The sequence below is a fragment of the Coloeus monedula genome (assembly GCF_965178545.1).
Source record: "Coloeus monedula genome assembly, chromosome: 1".
NCBI classification, from domain to species: domain Eukaryota; kingdom Metazoa; phylum Chordata; class Aves; order Passeriformes; family Corvidae; genus Coloeus; species Coloeus monedula.
This window is the reverse complement of record NC_138781.1, coordinates 128,835,599-128,841,988: the sequence shown is the minus strand read 5'-3', so window position 1 is coordinate 128,841,988 and position 6,390 is coordinate 128,835,599.

Sequence of the window (6,390 nt, the reverse complement as noted above, 5' to 3'; positions counted from 1 at the left end):
TGACCAAAGCATCTTATGTTCCCTAGCTTTTAGTCACTTGCCAATAGCTGGTGTGCCGTTTTGTTTAAAGCCCTTACCTAAATAGTCCTTCAGGACACACTGTGCCAAGGAAATAACCCAAGATAGCGTCTCCAGATTGTGCAATTGGCAAGGATACCCTTGATGCAATAACTGTTTCAAGGATAATCCTTGGAGATACATTGTCTTAATGGAAAAAAAAGTCACAGCTTACAGGTTCAGAAGTCTTCAAGTACCTAATTCCCTAACAGGATTGCTCTCCTGCCCTCTAGTTAGTTCTCCTTTGTGGCTTGAAGACAGGATGCAGAAATGATCAGGGTTTACTGCCTAGAGGTAGGGCACTCCCTGGGGATAGGCCCCAGGAGTGTGCCTATTGCAGCAGGCAAAGACAGTAAATTGCATCTGTGGCAGTACTGACTCTTACATGGGAATGTGTATTACCTCTGAAGACTTGCAAAGAGTTTTGAAACTTGTCCTGTTTTAATTGAGGTTTACTGCCTGTTACATGGTTACTCTGAATGAATTCTCTCATAATGCACCCAGTTTTGATACAAGGTATTTAGTCGTAGTTGTGCATGGTGCAGTAAGGTACAGCAAGCTTGGTATTCTGGATGTTGATATTCAGTTTGTCACTGGTGATCTTCATCTTAATTTCAGATACATTAACCCACAATAGCAGCCATGAACATACTGTGTGAGAGCAAATTATCTGGGTAGAGATGCATGGCTTATGACAAGGCGTAAGAAGCAGTGTGCATAATGCAGACCCAGGGCTACTAGAGCTTTTCTTAAAATGCTTTTGTGTCTGTTTGTACTTAAATAGGTAAGTTTCTTACGAGTGACTACCATAGCCACAAAACAATCTCTCTGTAATTAATAAAAGCTTCTATGATGTGTGTGCAGTATTTATTGGTAACTTCTAACTCCAGCTTCTTTTGATGCAGGCTGCTACCAAAGATTGTGAATCCCATGGATTGCTCAACCTAATAAAGTGACATGCTTCAAAGATAGAGAACAAATAATGACCATTGCTTCAGGATAGTTTTCATAAAGGCTCTAACATCTCCATGACTGCTACACTACCAATAATAACAACCTTTCCCTGACTTATTCCATATTAAAAAGGTTAAGAATAGGGCAAAATTGGAGGCAGGTGCTGGACACAGGGATCAGAGCTCTAGAGGAATGTGGCTACAGGTTAGAAAACATGAGGATTTCAGAGGGCCTGTTGTATGCAAAAACTGCGCTCACTACTGTTCATTCCATATACAGAGGACAAAATGGTCCCATATTGGTGGTGCCTGGTATTTCTTCTCCAAAACAATGCTTGAATGGCCAGAGCATGCTCCAAGTGCAAGTGTGAGATGGGCAATTAGCCAAGAGGCACAGCTTCTATTACATGTGTTGTGGAAAATAGGGTATTAGTTCAGTTGGTTTTGGCTGGTTGTCTCCAGGTTTAAGCAAACCTGGGCATTGCAGAAGGTATACATGGACCTGCAGCACACCTTCTCTGTTACATCCTTTCACAATCCCTGTGGCTGATAGCAGCAACAGCAGTCACTATGCAACAATTTCAAAGGTAGTGGAGTGGCAAGGCACAAAAAAGTGCACGTTGCTCATTGCGTCATTGCTTAGTGTCACAAAAACTCCTCTTCATAAAAATATAAATTGATCTAAGAAAAACTGGTGCATTAGCCATACTTGAAGAACCAATATTGATATCAGGACTTGGAGATTAGAAGTATGAAGCAAATAGCACTTGAAAGTTTTTCACATACACAGCAAAACAGCTTTTGCTGAAGAAGTGCAAAATGCATTAGTCATTAAGAATAGATATCTGCACATTTCCAATCACCTACAGCTATTCCTGGAAATACATGGCAGGATCAAAAAAGAAATAGCATTCAAGCTGTGAAATATTTTACTGAAATGTCTCAAGATTCTAAAAGAAATTAAAATATTGTAGCAATCAAACTCAACTCTTGCTGAATGTAAGAATAAAAAAGGGGTTTTTTGTTAAATTCTTAGTTAGCTCCACTAATTAATTTGCAGGCATACGACTTTCATAAGATACATACGATTGTGAGAAGTTGCTTTTCACGATGAAATGGTCAGTTCTTACACCTAAGCTACCAGTTTAATTTGTGTTTTAAAGAGGTTGTTGGGGAACATGCAAGAAAAAGCGTGTAATTGATTTTCCATGATTACAGAGAGACACTGCTTGCTTTCTCAGGACTGCTCATGAGCATGATGTTTTAGATCCACCTTTTGCAGCAGAACAAGTAATTTTTGGTAAAAGTATTCATTTTATTTTCAAATACATTAAAAAAGGTTACTGTTAATATTGTCCATGTTTTGGGTGGGTTTTTTTTTTTTTTCTCTTATAGAATGGATGGAAATTTTAATTCTATTACAGAAATAAAAGCCCCTTTTTGGCATTTTGTAAGTAGATGATAATCTGTTAGTGACTGCCTTTTCAGTAATGTGGTGGTCTAAATTCTGAATTCTATTATTTTACATCTGCCGCAACTGAAAGTGTATTTTTTATAAACAGCAAACTTCACCTCATAAAAATTCATTACATAAGGGCATAAACAAGTACTTTTCCTTCCAGTCATTGGCGGTAAGTGATTCATCAGTTTTCCACAGAAAACCAATTTCATTGCAGATGTTCTGCAGACTCCCTGAATTGTAGAATCATATCATCCAATCCCAGCGCAAGGAATGTAGGAATTTTTTTTTTAAGGGTGGAAAAAAGGCTGTGCTTAGTCTTTTTAATAGGATTGAATATCATTTGCTGTCTCATCAGTTTTGTGAAATAACCATAAAGTAATCAGCTTGCCATTCTTTCCTTTCCTGTACAGGCTATCAACTTACTCACAATGCTGATTTCATAGCAAGTGCATAAGTGAATAACTTGCAGGAGAGAAAAATCTTCCTTTGAGGTTAAACAAAATGTAACTGGGTTACATAGTTGTCTCTCCTCCTTTTCTTCATTCTTTCTCTTCTCCTTCCTTTCTTCTTTCTTGCTTTTTTCATTCCTTTCTTCCATTCTTTGCTTCTTGTTTAATACTTCAAAATATAGAAATTTCCCATAGTAATCAGCCACTAATTTTCATCATCTAACAAACTTGCCTTTTTTCTTCCTTAAAAAAAACCAAACTAACCAAATTAGAGTTTATTTTTATAAGAACCAGTAATTAACTGGTTAATTCAATTCTGTTTTTACACAATGAGCCAGAAATAAAGGATAGGCCGAAAAACTTCTTGCAAGTGTATGCAATTTTGTTTAATACTGTTCTGTATAGCATATAGAATCCACTCTACTATATTTCCACTGCATTAACTTATGTAGGTACAAAATTTGATTCTGATAGCTGAAGGAGGGAAAGGAGGCAAAGGAATATATATATTGAGATGAAAGTGAAAAGGTATGGAGGTTTGAAGCAGAGAGACCAGAATAGTAGCTGGCAAGCAGCAGGAACCAGAAAGAAGTTTGCGTTTTTTCCAGTAGGAGGAATTAATTTTATTGATATCTCCAAGATGGGGTTGAATTTAGCCCTTAGAGAAGAAGCTGATAGTAGCAAAATGTACAGATTAAGTCTGCAGGTAAATGTTCTATACTGCTTTAAGTCTTGTTGTAAGTCTTCTATTTTCCATTTTGTTTTCTCCATCGCTACTATTCTCAACAGCATAGAGAGAACATTTCTCCAAACGTTTAAGTCAATGAGCTAAAACCAGCAAGATCCAATCTAGAATCAAAGAACCATTTTATTTGTAAAAGACGTCTAAGATCATCAAATCCAGCCCTTGCCTTGACACTGTCAAATCCACCACCAAACCATGTGCCCAAGTACCACATCTACAGGTCTTTTATATACCTCCAGGAGGATGACTCAACCACTTCCCCAGGTAGCCCAGTGCTTGACAACCTTTTCCCTAAAGAAGTTTTTCCTAATATGCAATCTAAACCTCCCCTGGTGCCAGTGAGGGGGTGTGAGGAACGTGAGGCCAGTTCCTCTTATCCTATCACTTGTTCAGGAGAAGAAGCCACCCCCCTCAGCCACAGCATCCTTTCAGGGAGTTGTAGAGTGCAAAAAGGTCCCCCCGAGCTTCCTATTCCTCAGGCTAAACAATCCCAGCTTCCTCAGCTGCTTCTCATCAGAGCTGTGCTCCAGACCCCTCACCAGCCCTGTTACCCTTCTCTGGACCAGCACCTCAATGTCTTTTTTGTAGTGAAGGGCCCAAAACCAAGCACAGGACTTGAGGTGTAGCTTCACCAGTTCTAAACACAGGGGAACGATCACTGCCTTAGTCCTCCTGGCCGCACTCTGCTGCTACAAGCCAGGGTGGCATTGGCCTTCTTGGTCAGCCGGGCACACTGCTGCCTCGTTCAGCCAGCTGTCGCTTCTCACCAGACAGAAGAGATTGGTGCCTGTCCCTTAACTCTCCCTTCAGTGTCATCTTCTCCAGGCTGAACAGACCAAGTGACCTCAGCCCCTCCTCAAGGCCCTTCACCATCTTTGTTGCCCTCCTTTGGACACTCTCTAACAGCTTAATGTCTTATATCATAGCACCCAAAACTGCACACAGGACTCTAGGTGCGGCCGCATCAGCAGGTAGGACGAGGTCAAGCAGGACCTGCCTTTCACAAACCCAGGCTGGCTGAGCCTGATGCCCTGACAACAGGGCAAAGCCTAGACAAGGTTTAAGCATGACTGTCTTCTAGGTTCTTTCTTTCCAAATTTATTTCTTGCTTCAACCAGGATGTTGACTGTATGTCAACAAAGAAAACCTGAATTTGTCATGCCTCCTAGAGGACAGTGTACTCAAGCTACCTGTATTTGCCCTATGCAGATTATAGAAACAAAAGCTTGAGCCTATACTAAAGACCTGAGCACATGCAGGCTCTTACTCCTTCAAAGATCTACAGAATTTATCCTGCATGTCTATATTAAATTGTGTTGTAAACAATATGGATGAGGAACAAATTTAAATTCAAGAACAGGATCAGATACTTAATTTCACAGCTTTGGTTTACATAGAAACGATGAACACTGATGATATCATTAGTCATGCTTTCCTTGTGTATCCATGAAAATGGACCTATGGAGTAAGTGCCAACTAGCACAAACAGATCTGTTCAGTCCTAAATTCAAATGTGGTAAAAAATGAGAAATTGCACCCTGATAGCAAGGAAGAATGAGTTTCTTCATGTGTAAGTTTATACATATATAAAGATATATGGTCATTTATGAACTATTATTCTTAAGATCTACTCTTGTAGAATTACAGACTTCCCTGTTCTGAAAGCAGTGCAGCTGTCCCCCAGGGTTCCAGAGATTGTAAGATCAGGCACCTAAGGAGAAGAGTTTACACAATTTTGTAAGAATGAGCTGTGACAACACACAAAAAATATGTTCGAGGAGAAAAAAACTATGGACATATGGACAGAAATAAAAAGAAGAGGAAGTAATTTCAGAGAAAAGCTTAAGGAGGACTTGATAAAGGAAAAGGCACTTTGCAACTGGGGACAAAAAAATTTACCTCATGCAGCCACTGGGATGGAGAAAAGCAGCATGTAAAATGAAAAAAAAAGTTGATTCTTACTGAGGTATTGAAAAAACCTATTGAATTAAGTTTTTCCTTTAAGGTGCCTTGCTGGAGTTTTCTGTGTGAAAAACAATCAGTCTGCTAACTGCAGGCTCCAAGTGAATATGTGGGAAAGGATTTTTCTTTCTGTGATATAGGTTACAGTGACATGTAGAATGGAAGTTTAATACTGTACTTTATCATTAGTCCAATGAAATTACAGATATCAGCTCCTTTAACAAATTAAAGTTATACCACATGGAGAAAGATTAAACCACATACAGAATTAGGGTTAACATCATTCCTTTCTGGCCTTAGACCATTGAAATGAAAAGGATAGGTTCGAGAAAGTTGCTAGGAGACCATAATCACAAGTGCCAGAATAATACATTTTTATTTAAAATAGGAAATGTTGATTAATGAACGTACTTAACACATAATGAGTAAAGGTACTGAAAGCATCTATGTTCAATCAAATTTGAGGTGAAACATTTAATTTATATGTTGAAAAGCCGATGAGAATTGAAAGTTTTCGAGGTAAAGCTAACCAAGTGTCATGGTTTAGCATAGTTTGGGTTTTTAGTTAAAGAGGGCTCCAGCAGCCACGCAAGTGATTCTCTTGCAAAGAGGTGCTTACAGCTTCCTCTAGACCCGACACAACCAATCAACTGGCTGGTTTGAATACTGGCAACTTTTTAAAGCCACTTAAGAAGCTTGACACGCCTCTGTGATCCACATTTAAGAACGAGCAAAGCCCAGGAACGTTCCCTTGCTTCCAGC